Raw genomic sequence first — 17391 nt, forward strand, 5'->3', positions numbered from 1 at the left:
GTAGCACTTCTTCTGGTGCTCCATTATTTGGTGAGTAGATGTTTTAAATCATAATATCCACCTGAAGGAGAGTTCCCTTAATTAGAATGCAGTGACCTTCTTTGTCAGTTCTCATTGATTTTAATTTAAAGTCTATTTTATCTGACATTAGTATAGTAACTCCCATCTCTTTATGGCAGCCATTTGCTTGATATATTTTATTCCAGCCTTTCACTTTCAGAATGTTCATTTTTGTGGGTAAGTTGTGTCTTTTGAAGAAAGCAGATAGAAGGATATTGCTTTTTGATCCAACTGGACAATCTATGATGCTTAACTGGAGAGTTAAAACCATTAAAATTGTGAGTTAGAACTGAGAGGTGTTTGTCTGTCCCTGCCTTCTTATACATTTTTTGGGGGAGAAGCTGTGCCTTGGCTGTTCTTGTTGTGATTACGTACGTGTTTTGTACTATTTATAATATGTGTATATCATACATAATGTATGTAATACATACTATATCTATAAATATATAAGATATATATATATATATATATATATATATATATATATATGAGGAATTTTGCTGAGTGGCTTCATTCAAATGGAAAAACCGTTAGTGCATTTCATGTGTGCAGCAGCTTGATGAGAGCTGATTTCATTTTACAAATCATTGAGAAGCCAAGGAACCTCCTCTATGCACACAGAATAATAAACAGTAGGGCCAGTTTTCAAGCCCAGAGGCTGGATCCTCAACTACTATACCACCTTGTCAACCAATGCCAATCTAAACAAAGGAGTGGAAAGAAGGGTGCAGCTGTAAGGGATGCAGCTGGTGCTTAATGCAGGTATAAATCAAGGTGTAGACTAAATATGATGCCCTTTTCCACTGTGTTTCTCCTCCTACCAACTCCTACTTTTCAGGAATTAGGTAGTGATTCTTGCATTCAAACCTGCTCTGGAACTGGAGCAAGTGTCAGGCTTGACCACATGCCCAGGAAAAGAATAAAGACTGGACTTTTTTCCCACGCCGCCATCCCCACCCCCTTGCCCTCTGGCTATTACCTTTCATACAGGTAATTTCTGTATGAAAGGTAATTCCTGTATGGATAATTCTCAGCAGCAACGCTAGAGGGTAGTCAAGTTCCTTCTGGCAAACCACCAATGGGCATGTATAGCTTTGAAGCCTCTGACTGGCAAAGAGGTTATGTTTTAGCTTCATGACAAAAATCAGCATGTTAACATTTTGAAGTGTTTGACATTGAGGAAGCACTTACTCCTGCTTAACCCGACGCTTCCCAAAATTATTTGAACACAACACACTCATTTTGTGATTCTTCCTGAATTGGACAGGATTATTCAGGACAGCCTAAGTGGAATGCCCTGAGGAACCCATACTTCCTGCTTCCTGGTGGCCATCCAATGGAATTCCTGGAATTCTGAAGCAGAGAAGCCTCCATTGTGTAATGGACAAACCCTACAGACCCAGCCCACCTCAAGAAAGCAGGTGATCTCCTTTGGTTGACCCTATATCTAGTAACTGGCTCCAAGATGGGCCTCCCCTCCTTCCACCCCACTCTTCCTTTCTTTTTTTATATTTTAAAAGTGCCAAAATACACAGATTATCAATTCAGAACCCATCCATATCCTCCCATATCTAAAGAAGTTAAAATGCTCCATATTATATAAATGCTTCACAAGTAGTATTTTTATTGTTTAGGAAACCCTGAGAAAAAGAAATGCATGTACAGTTTCCTGACAGATCAAATCACTCTCTTAAATCATTGTGATCAAAAGTGAGTTGAATTCATGGATATAGAACGTGTACATGAAGGAGCTAAATGTTTTATCAGAATATTAACGTCAGATTTATTTTCTATGTATTTGAAACTTATAATGGGACTGTAAGCTGAGTACATCTGACAAATTATACACACCAGGAAAATAAACAGTCTCACAAGAACTACATGACACTGCAAGAGCTGACACCTGAGATTTGCAGAATCAAAGTCTGCAACTTAAATGGCAAGAAATCTTAAAGTTAATTAATTTTCAAAGGTGAGTCTTAAGGTGAGTTTTAGAAGAGAGATTGGAAATGCTTAGCTATGTCCGAGTTCAATATTGAAAGAAGCAAATTCAAAGAGGCACCACCTCTTTCTCATGAGTCATTCAAAAGAAAAGACATATTCAGTTTACAAAATGCAAAAAAAAATCTATTAAAATGGTATAGAATTGTTTGTAATGTCCAGCACACTTGACAATATAAAGAAAATTATTTTAATTCTATAAAGACAGGAGTTCTTATATTAAGCCTAGTGATAAACTCCTGAACTATTAAAGGACTATGATAACTAAATCCAGAGACATTTAAAATGGGCATAATCATATTGCTATTGCTTTCATCAAGAGGAAAGTAAGTCATCTTGAAAACATACATGTGAATTTCTGAAAATTATTTTCCTTTCACATTTTTACACACTGCCAAATTTCCATAATGTGTGTGTGTGTGTGTGTGTGTGTGTGTGTGTGTGTGTGTGTGTGTGTGTGTGTGTGTGTGTGTGTGTGTACAGAGACTCGAATGCAAAAACACAAGGCCTAAGGTTATCTATTGACTTTTTCCCTCAAGATTTGCACTCTACCCACTTGAACCACATCTCCACTTCTGGCTTTTTGCTGGTTAACTGTAGAAAAGATTATCAGATTTTCCTTTCCAGGCTGACTGAATCTAAATCCTCTGATCATAGCCTCCTTCATAGTTAAGATTAAAGACATGAGCCACTCGTGCCTTGCCATAATCTTTTTATACACAGACACTGAGACATTCGAAATTGTTGAGTAAGAAACTTTACCACAAGGCACTACTTTTCTTGTAACTTTTAAAACTGCAAATGTATCTTGCTGGATTGATTTTTGTTTGAACCTGATATTTTTTACACATTTCACATTGCTTTTGTCAGGGTGAAATAGGAAATAGGCTTGATTAGATACATAAAAAAGTCTTAAAAATCTTATGATCTTTCCTGCCCACCCTGGCTTTGAACCATGATCCTCAGTTCTCAGCCTCCTGAGTAGCTAAGATTACAGGCATGAGCCACTAGCACCCAGCTGAAAATTACTGCTTTAAAAAATGGCAAAACTATTCTTGACAAATATCATGAACAAATGTGGCCCCATTGGTAAGAAGCCCCTTTGCCTCCAACCATTGTCCCATTCGTTGTAAGTGGATCCAACTACAGTATTGAAACCCACCTATGTAGACTAGACTGAAGTGCACAATAATTGCTGTTACTCTAATCAACCATTTTGGGATGCCACAGGCACTCTGCTCTGCCCAGTGCCTTTCTGTTCCCTTCACTCTATATCCTGGGTTTAGGCCCCAGGTCCAATCTTCTCAAAAAGTCATGGACTCTTGTTAAATAAGTCATTACAAGGGATTTCATGCTTTGCTGGCTTTATACTTCATGCCTGGAAAATACACCAATGGTGTATTTGTGGGTGGTCACCTGAATCAAAATTGGAGTACTGTTTCTGTGACAGGTAATAGCAAAATCAACAGTTACCAGAACTTTTCTGCACCCCTCTTCCGGTACCTGATGGAGAACCAAGGCTTCCTCTAACCATCTGGTACTCTTTGGTCTTCAAGATGCTTAAGCAGCCCTCCAGTGCTCCTCCTCTGCTTTCCCAATAGATGTAACCACCATTCTCAGGACTGGAAATGTCTAATGATGAGTATGCCACCAGCTACCCCAAGTGGTATATCCCAAAGCTAAAGGTTTTAAGTCTTGACGTAACTTATTTTCATGTATGGAAACAGAACAATGAAAATTGCTGAATTTTTTGTAAGACAAGGGAATTGAATCTCATGGAATGAGAGTTATATGAGAGAGAGAGAGAGAGAGAGAGAGAGAGAGAGAGAGAGAGAGAGAGAGAGAGAGAGAGAGAGAGAGAGAGAGAGAGAGAGAGAGAGAGAGAGAGAGAGCTCGGCTAGATGAGGAAGCAAAGGCAAGAAAGGGCAAGGCTCTGATTTCAAAAACTGGTATTTGTGGGGGTGCAAAGAGCTATTTTTGGAGCTGCAAGAATTGTATGCATTGGGTATCATCTCAAATCCAATTCATAATTTAAAAGTTATATTTTATCCAGTATTATGAGCTGTTTTACCTTGTGGGATCAACTTGCAACAAGAAAGTGTGATCTATCATCTTCTATTTATTTGACTGTCTGCCTGGATGTCATCTACATATTTTGCAACCACTTAAACTAAGAACATGAACTCATGTTCTTTAGGATTTGTTTGCTTGCTCACAGCTGACACTCTTCCAACTGAATCAGGCCTCCATTCTGTACTTTGATTAGTTAACTACAGATGGAGTTTTGTGGACTTGTTTTTAGGAGTTTCTTCAAACCATGATTCTCCAGTTCTCATCCTTCTGAGGTAAGATTATAGGAATGGGACAATGGTGGAAAGCAAAGGGGCTTCTTTCTGATGAGGCCACAGTTGTTTACTTGTCAATAATATTTGCTATGTTTAAAAACCCCAGTAATTTCCAGCTGGATGCCAGTGGCTCATGTCTGTAATCCTAGCTACTCAGAAGGCTGAGAACTGAGGATCACGGTTCAAAGCCAGTCTGTGCAGGAAAGTCCGTGTGACTCTTATCTCCATTAAACCACCAGAAAACAGGTGCTGTGGCTCAAGGGACAGAATGCTAATTTTGAGCTGAAGAACTGAGGGACAATGTCAACCCAGAGTTCAAGCCCTATGACAAACAAACATTAATTTTCAAATGCAAGATTATAGTAATGGAGAACTAGTTTTGAAAAGAAAATTCAGGACAGCACCTTGGACCTCAGTTCAAACCTCAGGACATACAAACAGGGACACACAGGCATAACTTCAAAGTCATAAACACTATGCAACCCATCTCAGGACACAAGGCTCTTTTACATAGCTGCTGACTGTTCCTCTCATATACAAGCATCCAAAGAAATTATTTTCTTTTATTATACAGTCTTGGAGGTTTCTTTGAATAATCAATTCAAGGTTGGAAACCATACAACATAGAAGATAAAATAAACAGATGGATACACACCTATAATACTTTCATTCAGGTGTTGGTAGGAAGCTTGGAGGTATGACTCAACTGTGGCTGGCACAGCAAGACCTATGGCAGAACAACACTGAAACATCAAAAATGAATGAATGAATGAATGAATACATTTATTGTCATAGTCTGAAACCTTATGGCCCTCACAATTGTCCTGATCATGATAAGCATCAAAGAAAGTGTTTTTCTTATGGCACACAATGAAACAAGTATACTGATAGCAAGGAGCCTAGCATGGCTGACCTGAGGCTGAGCAATCTGAAATAAGCCAGTACTCTTACCCCTGCAGGAACATTCTGGTGACAAACCAAACCAGTCATTGTTCAAAGTAGCTTGGCCTATAGCTTCTGTAAGCACACTTACCTTGCTGGGCCATTTCCTTCACAGTCTGCAATTGCTGAGAAACTGTCACAAATCTCTAATTTTCTTAGGTTGTTCACTTCCCTGAACATGCCCTTTGCAGAATTACTTCTTCCTAGAAATTTATTCCATACCACTATCTCTCTCCCCATCTAAACTTGCTTACAAATACCATGTACAAGTCTACATTGGGTGATTAGACTTTAGAGGGGGATGCCTCTGTGTAAGAATATTTTACCTTCAATAGCTATATATACAACTACACATCCACATGTGTCTTTCCTCATGGCTATTTCTACTTCCTGTGCAAACCACATGTTTGGGACCAGCCTAGGCAGAAATGTTTGCAGGACCTCAGCTGAGAAATGAGCACATTTGGAGGAATTACTCAAGTGGAGGAACACTAGGAGCACAAGGCCCTGAGTTCTGTCTCCAATATCACACACACAAAAAGGCAGAGGTTTGTTTGTTTTTTTTTTTTTTAGAAAATCGAGGAAATACAGGCTTAAATGACAATATTAAAGAACTGCTATTAACTTAATAGAAAAGATGAAGAATAGTAAAGTTATAAAGAAACGTCCTTATTTCTTGGAGACTTATACTGAAGTGTTAGGAGTGAATTCTTTAATTAAATTTAATTAAATTCTTTAATAGCAACAGTAAAGTGGATAAGAAATAAAACAATAAAATTTGCACAATTTTTAAATGTGCCTGCTGATAGGTAAATATTCCTTATATAATTTTTCTCTACTTCTGCTAGGCTAAATTTTTTTTTATAATATGTATGTAAACATCTCTAAACATCCAGGAAAGCCAGAGAACACACCAAGAATATTCTTGGTGCAGAGGCACAACACCAAGAATGAGTCTCCACATCTGCAGAACTGGTGTCAAGAAGCTACCGATTGCACAGTGCCAGGGGCAGACACCTCAGCTGGAGCTGCCACCCACATCTGCCATGGTAGCCATCATTAGGAACACTGCCCACTGTCACTGCTGATATCTTTGCCAGGCAAGAGTCTAAATGATCCCTTCCTGAAAAGCCTTTACCTGACATTTCAATTGTGTAGAAAATGAAACAGGCACAGATTTGTTGATGTTAAAATTAAAGTGTATCTTTATCATCAAACACTTTCCAGAGAGCAAAATGCAAAACCATGAGTTAAAAGAATGACCATAAAACATACTTAACTGGTATTGGTATAAGCAATGAAAACATAGATCTAGAAATATAAAACAAAGAATTTAAAAATCTATGTTTGAGAGTAGATTCCTTATATAAGTGCTGAGCTTCTTTGAGAGTGTTATACAACTTGATATATAGCATTATTGGTCAAGAATTAAATTTCACTATTTGAAACAGAACATAAGGACTAACACATGGATACTATTTTATAGCTTATCAAATACTTCTTAAGGTATTAATATTGATCCTTTAATCTCTTTACACAAGTTTAAACAAGAGGTGTGAAGCTTCAACAGTTTTTTGTAAAAGATATAAGAAGGTAGCTAAGTGACTAGATATGTTAATCATTAACATTAATAAAATGGCTTTTATCTTAAATAGATACTGCTTTAAAATGTTGATCTTCTCTAAGAATAGGGGACTTGAAAAGCCAAAAAGAATGGCAAATGTAAGACATATATGTACAACAAACACAGACAATTTAGTGACATTGAGCCCTCTGTGGTCTAGTTCTTGCTACTAATAGCCAGGACACAGCCTGCTATAGAACCCACACTCCAAAATGTTACCCCAGTAGTTAAACACTGAGCTGAAGAACAAAATGGCTTCTGACATGGAGCCTCATCATTTTGACCTAGTAAACTCAGACTTCATTCAGAGAAGCTTCCTAGCAATAAGCCACTAAGGACAAGAGAGTCTTGAGCTGAACTAAATAGAAAAGAATGGAGATCAAGGGGAAAAGGGAACAAGAGTGAGATATACCTAAAATGATCATGTGTTCCTGTTCTCTGAGTCCAACCAACTTGTGCCATTGTCCCAGAATAATTATTAATAGGGTCCAATTTTCAGTATTTAAGTAATTCTGATTGGGACAATGAATACCGTGGAGAAAGCCTAGAAACAATGAGAGTCTGAAGATGTGTGCATGTGTGTGTGTGTGTGTGTGTGTGTGTGTGCGCACGTGTGTGCGTGCGTGCTTGTGTGAGTGTGTGTGTGTGAGAGAGTGTGTGTATGTAAAGGCTAACCTTAGCCAAACAGGGCCCAGAAGCCACAGGGAAGAAATTTACTTCATCCCGTGTGTATAAGGGCTCATTGACAATTCATAAGCTCAATAATCACAGGAGTAGGAAATAGTATTTTATAGCTTGTCTTTAAGCAATAAGACAGAAAATGTGAGTAGAACAGGAAAGAATTCAGGTGTCAAAAGGTGTTCTGTCACAGGACTACTAAAGGCAACAGTATCAGATGTAGAGTGAAGGATTGACTCCCACCCTATTGTCCCAGGTCCATACAGATGCCAGACAAATTCCCAGGTATGTTTGTTTGATGTGCCTGAACCCAGCTGTGAACATCCCATGTGAGCTCATTTGAAAGGCACAATTCACTAGACTAGGCCCTTTCATTCATCTCTGCCTCCTTGCTCAGATGAATAGCCAAGCTCCTAAACACAACCTCCAAACTGTAGGAAGGTCTGTGCCCCTCGGTGTTCTTCAATAAAAAGTCCTCACCTATTGACAATTGAGTCAAGCCTATCCCCTTTCAGTCCTCCTCCCTTTTCCCAATATTGAAGGTCTTAATAAGAGCCCGTAGAGGGTCCAATGAGAAGGAAGTTGTACAAACAAATGACTGGGAGTCACCTCTTTGTAAACCAAGTCTGCTGTACTCCTGATTAACTCTACTACTGAGTACTCACATGCTAAGACTTGACATTGAGAGAAGAAAGACAAAAAGCCAACATAACAAAACACTCAGAAAGTGCTCAGAATTGTATGAACATGATCCTGCCCTTAGGAAACTTACAAAATTCACTCCAAAGATTCCCTCAGTAGGTTTATAAGGCACATCTCTAATAACAAGAGGTCTCTGAAAATAGTTGTTCCTTCATAATTACGGGACTGTATCCATTTTGAAGGCTATGGATTATTTTGCTTTTGAGACCTCAATTTATATGCAACATTGATCAGTGACTGACAACAATTTGAACAGAGAAGAATGAGATCTTTAGGAAAAATGAATGTAATACTTTCAGCTTATCACCAGAAGTATGTTGTTAGATCACAGAAAGTGATTTATCGAAGACCACTCTAAAGTCCCAGTAAAATCAAAGGAAATGCATAACAGAATTACCTATTTTGTAATTTCTAATAAAGGAGAGAATTCAAAATTTTAGAAATCCTAGAAACAGGAGACCTGGATGAAATAATTAAGAGTCTGTGGGAAGCTGAAATGCTGAAGATTCTGGACTTCTAAAACCTGCCAGGAAATATGCATACCCAGATTGTCATAGATAAACATTTATTCAAAAAGAATATGGATGGTTTCTCTAAGATATAGCTCTTATTCCTTCAGTAGACATTAATATCCTTTGTTGAAAAGCAGAAACTTTTAACTCCACCCAAGGAAAAGCTAAGCAAAAAAAAAAATCAGACCAATATTAAACACCTATAGACAGGTGAAAATGAAATACTACCCGTTTGTTCATTCCCCCTTAAAAATGTCTGCTGACACCTGGACACTGATGGTTCATGCATATAATCCTAGTTACTCAGGTGGCTGAAACGTGAGGATCATGGTTCAAAGCTAGCATTGACAAAAAAAGTCCATGAGAATCTTATCTTCAATTAACCACCAATAATCCAGAAGTGGGGGTATGGCTCAAGTTGTAGAGTACTAGCCTAGAACAAAAAAGTTCAGGGACAGTACTCAGGTCCTAAGTTCTACCCCAAGGTTGCCACACACAAAAAAGTCTGCTGACATCTTACATGAACCTAACCAGAGAACAAAATGAATAACATCTCTGTTCATTAAGAAATAGGCACGGTGGGGGAAAATGCCCCCAGAAACAGACAATGACCACAAACAATGAAGAAGTTTTTCAAAGCCAAGGATGGGATGGTGCACGTCTGTCCCCCCAAATCCCAGCTACTCAGAAGGTGGAGATCAAGATGATCAAAGTTGGAGGCCATCTTGCACAAAAAATTGAAACATCATCTCAATAAACTGGGTATGATTGTGCATGTATCCCATCTCAAATCCCAGGAAGCTGTGGACAGGAGGATGTTGGTTCTGCCTAGTCAAGACAAAAAACAGGAGGTCCTATATAAAATATAACTGAAGCTAAAAAGGAGTAGAGATGTGTCTCCAGTGGCTGTGTGAGCATGTGCCCGGCAAACTAGTCTTGAGTTCAAACCTAAACAAGATAAACAAGCAAACAAATATGCAGATGGGAAACACATAAAATATTAAATGATTACCTGCTGTAGCATTTGGGAGAAAAACTATCTTCACACTCAGAAGACAAACGTGAAGTAAACACAGATTACAAGGCAAGAGTTTCTATAAGGTCAAAAACAAGAAAGAAAGGAAGGAAGGAAGAAGATAGGGAGAGAGAGAAAGAGAGAGAGGAAGGAAGCAATGAAAGAAAGAGAGGTAGGGAGGGAAGGGGAAAGAGGGAGGGAGGGAGGAAGGAAGGTAGACAAGACTGGGAGCTGGTCACCTCAGCTGCGGAATAAAAAGGTTGACTCTACCATAGCATGGGGTGTGTTTCTGAATGGTTGCTTGCAGTCCTAGGGATTGAACTCAGAGCTCTATAATTGCTGGACGGCCACTCTAACACTTGACTCGTGCCTCCCTATAATCTTAATATGCTTCCCAATTAATGGGATGACAGGCACAATACAAAATTATGAGGTGATCACTGCACACAGCTAAATGTTCTGCCAGCTTCATCATGGGGTGGCCACAAAGTCTATAACACATGGGCCTTTAGGGAACATTTCAGACTCAAACTTCAAAGATATACCACTTGGTATCACAATAGCTGAATATCACCAACATTAAACAAATTAATCATTACTTCTTTTCTATCAGAGAAGTAAAAGGACACAGGGAAAATCCTGTTCCTTTTTATGACACTGGGTATATGCCAGTTATTGGCAAACTAGCTGAGCCTCACATTTCCTGCTCAAATCCTTCAAGGGAGAGGTGAGGTGAGCCACAGACTCTCATGCCTTTAACTTGTCAAGATGAACAGGTGGTACCTGGGTCTTGGACTCCCACTAAGAATGGAGTCCTGGGCAGACTTCAAGAACACACTCATCTCCCCCTTCTGGAGTGGCTGGATGTGAGAACCTGGACACTGAGCAAGTATTCTTTTGTAGCAGGAACAAGTTGGAACTTTTTGACACTCATTATGAGAGGCAAAGAGAAAAAAAACTCTAGGTTTTCTTTTTTTTTTTTTTTTTTTTGGTCGGTCGTGGGGCTTGAACTCTGGGCCTGGGCGCTGTCCCTCAGCTTTTCAGCTCAAGGCGAGCACTCTACCACTTGAGCTACAGCGCCACTTCCGGTTTTCTGGTGGTTTTATTGGAGATAGGAGTCTCGTGGTCTCTCCTGCCCGGGCTAGCTTTGAACCGCGATCCTCAGATCTCAGCCTCCTGAGTAGCTAGGATTACAGGCGTGAGCCACCAGCACCCGGCTCTAGGTTTTCTTAAAATCAGGAGAAGACACAGTTTTTTCTGGTCCCTTGTTGTGTACTTTTACTTCCCCACACTGACAAGAAGGTCCACAGAGCCAAGCATTTCCCATGCTATTTCCCAAATACTGCATGTTCTGATGAAACTGTTTCTATAAACATCACTGGAGCCATCTGCAAGCAGTGAAAAGCATCTTCAATGACCCACAAAGTGACAAGTGACAGAGATGGAGACATAGCACAACTCAGTCCTGACTGTCCTAAAAACTTAGGGCAAGCCATAAAGGGGCCTATCCAATACCATTCCACCAAGGACTCAGAGAAACCTGGTATTTCCTAAGTGACAGAGCCATTCCATCTCCTGTCCTGGGACTACTTAGAAACCCTACTCTAAGGGCCACAGAGCTGTAACTCCTGTGATAACCTCACCCCCACAAGTTTTGTGCTCTTAATAAGGCTAAGAATATTTCTTATTGGGAAGGTGATGACAACAGATCAGCTAAGACTCTGGGAGAGTTGTCAAGTCAATGGGAAACCTGGTGAACCAGAGAGAGACCGTGGCTGTGATGAAAATAAAAAGAAAATACACTTTTAATGCCCTTCTTTTAAAGGTGTTAGTAGGTATATGCTAAAGGTAAGATAGACACACATGCTTAGAGACATTTAAAACATTGTACATTAAGGTGTTGGTAGTGTTCCATCCTTTCTGCTGAGATATGGAATTAGTTTTTCATCATGCTTTATCTCTATTACACACATTTTCTACAATGCACAAATTGTATTTATTCTGAGGAATGTACTACTGTTTTACTTATATGAATACAAAAAAGACTCATATCTATGCAAACACTCTCAAGAGTTTGTGCCCTATTTGTAAAGTCTTTGTAGCAGTTTTGATTAAACCCATCACACCCACAGCTAGCTCTGTTTTAGAGCCCCATGGGAACCATGATCCTTCAGAACTAGAGAAGACAATGAGCCATTGTTCCTCCTTTCAGGCCAATACTGTGGCTCCAAAACTGCTATTTATCCCTTTATGAGTAAGCAAAGAAAACAGGCTTCATAAATAATTTGATGTTTCAGCACTTTCTTCCAAGACAAGCATGCAGGCTTCACACAAAAGACAGATTTAGTAACTAACTCAAAGAGCTCGGCTAACTGAACAAGGAGCTTTTGATGCTGGAACTCAAATTGCACTAGTGTAATAGGATCTGATTGGGGCTAACAGGAACCATTTAGTATTAGACAGGCAATTTGGCACCAAGGAACCAAATAGAATAGTGCACAGCTTGCCAGGGCCTCAGACTCTTCCCAGAGACCACCAAAGAAGATCTCATCCCCCAATATTCAGAACCAATATTACCTTCCTGTGAAGACCTAAATATTTTTCATCTATTTTTGGTATGAACTCAAGCTAACCAATCCTTCTTCCATGTGCCCTCTTAACTCACTTATGAATCACCTACAGTAATTGAGCACTATGTCTACTACTGTGAGTACACAGAGCAGTTCTGTACTGGGCGCCATTAGGTACTCACTGAGTACTCACTCTGAAGTCCTCAATGCTCCAGGGTAACAAGGAAGCTGGACTTGTAGGCTCCAGGCACCACATCCACAAGTATGCACAAATGAGCACTAAAGGGTTGATGAGATTGTCAGGCACCCTAATGCAGCAGCTGTGTGCATGCTATGCTCAGGCTTGAGTTCCCTAGTAAATCAAATGCCCAGAGGGGTGACTGGTCTGGAGCTTCTTGGAGATAAGTTTACCCCCAAGTGAGATAGGGTTCTCAGCCATCAATCAGGAGGCCGGGTTAGTATACCAACACACAAGAGACAAGGAACATTCAAGCCGAGCCCATACTCTCTGCAGCCAAGGGTGCCATCCAGTAAAGCCAGAGGCAGGTAGCAGAGGCTCTGACACAAAGCCAGATTGGAAGCACTATCTACCACATAGACAGACCTCCTTAGGACAAGCTTAGAGAAGGATTCTGTTTCTCACACTCTCTTCTCTTCCTCCTGCCTTCCTTGCCCAGATGAGGGAATCACAGCATCACCTTCTCAGCAAGACTTCCAAGTGGATCTCATAGACACAAAGCAAGACCATCAGGAAAGAAAACCATCCCAATTTCTCAGAGGAGGAAATGCAGGCTGAGGCCTGGACATGTTTATAGGAGACACATCTGGTACCTGATGTTGGCCCTGCCTTCAATGCCAATATTCATTGCCCTGCACTGCACTGTAGAAGCTATAGGAGTCTTCTACAATTACAAGGAACATCTGGGATTCTGGCACATGACCTGAGCCACTCCTGCTTGACCTACAGCTTCATATCTCCCCTATTCTCCATCCATCCATTCAAAGCAAGACCTGGGAACTGGGAGAGGTTAGCTCTGTCTTCTATTCTGCCTAGGCTTTAAGAGCTACTGAAATATCAAATCCCCCATGAGGGCTGGGTGCTTCATAGATAAAGTCACAAGAGAGCCAGGCCTCCAGAAAGGACATATCTAGGTGGGCCAGGGGTATGCATATCAGGAGCACAATGTGTCTCAAGCAATGCAGATCTCTCCTGAGACCTTCCTAGAACTAGTTACTCACAGAAGACCAGGGACCTACACTTTGGGGTCACCCAATGCCTTTTAATGGTCCCTAAACACTTCCTTACAACTCTATACATCCACCATCTCATTTGCACTCCAAAACTCCACACGCAACCTCATTAAGAGTCAGTAATTGGTGAGAAATATTGATACTTCAAATTAATTGTGTTATTAATACTATAACCAATCATAGGGTCCTAAAATAACTCTATTTTCTCTATATAAACTATACTATTAGTGCCATTAAAAAACAATTGCAAATAGACTTGTACTATATGTGGGCAAAAAAAGCAATTAAGTGAAACTCTTGAAAACTAAATGTATAACCAACAGCATATTATCAACATTTACATAATTCACATTAAAATAATGACATCCTAAAATATATTACTTTTTTTGAGGGGGGTCCCGTCGTGGGGCCTGAACTCTGGGCCTAGGCGCTGTCCCTCAGCTCTTCAGCTCAAGGCTAGCACTCTACCACTTGAGCCACCACGCCACTTCTGGCTTTTTTCTTTTTGCTTATATGGTGCTGAGGAATCAAACCCAGGGCCTCAGGCATGCAAGGCAAGCGCTCTACCACTGAGCCATGTTCCCAGCCCCAAAATATATTCATTTTAAGGGATAGACTTATCAATAAAATATTACATACCTGGCTGGGAAGTTGGCTCAGTGGTAGAGCGCTTGCCTTGCATGCCCGAGGCTCTGGGTTAGATTTCCTCAGGATCCCATAAGCAAAAATAAAAAAGCTGGAAGTGGCGCTGTGGCTCAAGTGGTAGAGCACTAGCTTTGAGCTGAAGAGCTGAGGGACAGTGCTCAGGCCCAGGTTCAGGCCCCTCGATGGGACCCCCCCAAATATATATATATATATATTATATATTATATATTATATATATTATAAATTATATAATATATATATATATATTACATTCCTTTTAATACTCTGCTACAGTATCTCAGGGAAATAAAATGTAGGTCTATTCATCAACTAAATACACAATCCTTTCCCATTAGCTTTTATTAATAAAGGAACTACAATTCAGTCATAAATAGGCAAATTATTACATGATTTGAGGATTAGGATGAAAAATTTGATACATAGCAGAGGTATATGATGCAGTAAAACCAGCTGGTTTATATTTTGGTCATGTGTGAACTGCCCATAGAGTAAAAGGAAGAACTTTTAGTGATGGAAGTTAAAATAAACTCTATTTTGGAACTTATTTTTCAAGAGGAAAAAGGGAAAGTATTTCAACAGAATTAAAGAGTACCAGACCCAATGAAAGGCTCCTTAAATCATGGAGGCTCTATGTTTGCTGTGTAGAAACCTCACCCCTACTTTCCCATAATCCCTCTTCCTAGAAATGATTCAAGAATTCATAGTACTTTTCCAACTCTCTCTTTCCCAGCTCTCCCTTTCCCAACTCTCTGTCTTTCCCAGCTCTCTCTTTCCCAGCTCTCTCTCTTTTCCAGCTCTCTTTCCCAGCGATCTTTCTCACTTCTCTTTCCCAGCTCTTTCCCAGGTCTTTCCCCGGCCTTTCCCAGCCGCGTGGAGGGCCAAGATGGCCTGGTGCCAGCCAGAACAATGACTAAACCTACCCCTTACCTGAATACCAAGTGCTTGGTGCTGTTCTTACTCAGCTACCTCTTTTTAAAAATCTAACATAAATGGTGTCGTGACTCGGATAAAGGGCTTAAAGTCAGGATAGGTGGGATTCCTCTCTGTTTTTTTTCCTCTTTTTTCTTTTTTTGCTTGTTTTTCCCTTTTTGCTCTGAGGAATACCCACAGTTCTGATGGCCTTTTGCGAATTGGTCTGTCTGCTGTGGACACATCACACCGATACCATTACTGGCCTTCACATCCACGTCCACACCACTTCTCTACTCTGGTGAGTGAAATTACTCTCTACAATTCTCAGTTGCTCAGTCTCTGTCCAGACATGGCACCATGCCAGAGAGCTCCTACAGCCTTTAGCTGAAAGGCCGCTCACCTCTGAAGCCGAGGATGCTTGGTTTTGGGACATGGCCTTTTTTCTCTAGAGGGCTCTTGGGGAAGTCAGGATTCTGCTTCTGCCTGGTGAGCTCTGGGGTGCTGTGAAACCCCTTTGAAATGCCTCCTGCACTCCCTGGAAAGCCAGAGAGCCTAATTTTTTGTCATTCTCAGATGTACACACTTTTTGCTACTTCAATGGTAAATGGTCCGAAGTCAGTTTAATTTCAGGCTCTCTTTGCTCTCTCTCTGCCATTCATGTCCACCTTCCCTATCTCTCCACTTCTCTTTTCTACAACATTTTGGCTTGTGCCCTGAAGAGTGTGATGCAGGCTGGGTCCTGGGGAACCCCTCCTCTAGGTTCCCTCTCAAAGGCTAGCCAATGTAGGCTTGATGTATTTGTTCAGGGTTTCTTTGCATTCTTTCAGAAATTCACCGTCTTTAGTTCGCCATCTTGGCCACATTGTGACCCTTAAACTTCCACCAAGCTTACTACTCCATCCATCTATTCTAAGGTGTCTTGCTAATAAGTTGCTCTTTTTCAGGCCCTGGTAAGTGAGGCCCAACCATCTGATGTGCTTTGTTACCAAAGATGTATACACACTATTGTCAATGCTTGATAGGAAATGTACTCAGTATCTTGCCCATGTAATTGTAACCCCTCTGTACAGTATTTTCACAATTAAAAAAAAATTCAGGTTTTGAGTTTTGCCTTTTTTGTTTTATGTTGAGTATTCTACTACTGACTACGTGGTTTTAAAATACTGGGCCTATCTGTGCTAAAATTTTCATCACATCTAACAAGTTTAGTCATTGCAGAATATTTGTTGGTCAATTCTTGATAAGGACCAGGTAAGCTCTATTCTCTATTCTATTTGATCTCCTTGTTGACTTATTTGAAATAATAAAGGGCCTTTGTGGCAAAGATTGCAGTTCAAAGCCAGCCTGGGCTGAAAAATCCCTAAGACTCCATCTCCCAACTAACCTGCAAAGAGACAGGTTGGAAGCATGGCTCAAGACTCTTATCTCTAACCAGCCAAACACTGGAAATGGTACTGTAACTCAACGTGATAGAGCACTAGCCTTGAGCAGAAGTGCTCAGGGATAGTGCCCAGGCCTTGAGTTCAAACCTCCTTGAATACCAACTGTGACAAGCCATCCCAGCAACGAGCACCTAGACTCAGCCAGTCTGGGGAACAAGGGACCATGGATAGGTGTAAGAGGAGATGTTGTCAAACAGCTGCTTTGTGCCTGCCCTTTCAAAATTAACCACAGTTGGGAGGTCGATAGAAGTAAGAAGCCTGCCCATCCAATGTCTATACCGGTCTACGTATTAACTGAACAGGAATTTATATTCTTGTCTTTGTCACTTGACTTATCCTCTACCTAGTCGCCAGATGTCATAAGTAGCTAGGGACATTTCGACCAACATTTTCAGCCCCAAGTCCTTCCTCTTGCCATTTATTTGCTCTCTAGTATTTTTTTCCAGCCCCTCAATGCGTCATGAGACCTCTCCAGAGTTCACCTAAGAATTCACACCACCAAGGGACAGCAGCTGCTCACTGCCTTCTCTGGGAGGGGACCAAATTTCAGACTTTTATCCCTAATGTCAATGCCCCTTGTCAGCAGGAAGTAGCCAGAGAGAATCCGTGCCCCATTTCATGATTATTAAAAGACTGGAATGTAAGGTCTGCTCCTGGATGGAGAGCAAAGT

General features: G+C 40.5%; 1 long non-coding RNA gene across 1 annotated transcript in view; it reads right to left on the reverse strand.

Moving 5' to 3' along the window:
- Positions 1–293: 293 nt before the first annotated feature.
- LOC138831300 (uncharacterized) overlaps positions 294–17391 on the reverse strand; it is a 30974-nt gene continuing 13876 nt past the window's right edge. Inside the window, exons 2-3 of the long non-coding RNA XR_011373213.1 lie at positions 5062–5149; positions 294–313 (exon numbers count right to left, since the gene is read on the reverse strand). This is a non-coding gene — a long non-coding RNA (uncharacterized lncRNA). The remainder of the gene's footprint in view (positions 314–5061; positions 5150–17391) is intronic.

The sequence above is a fragment of the Dipodomys merriami genome, unplaced genomic scaffold, assembly GCF_024711535.1.
Source record: "Dipodomys merriami isolate MVZ:Mamm:240054 unplaced genomic scaffold, mDipMer1.0.p SCAF_1908, whole genome shotgun sequence".
Taxonomy (NCBI): domain Eukaryota; kingdom Metazoa; phylum Chordata; class Mammalia; order Rodentia; family Heteromyidae; genus Dipodomys; species Dipodomys merriami.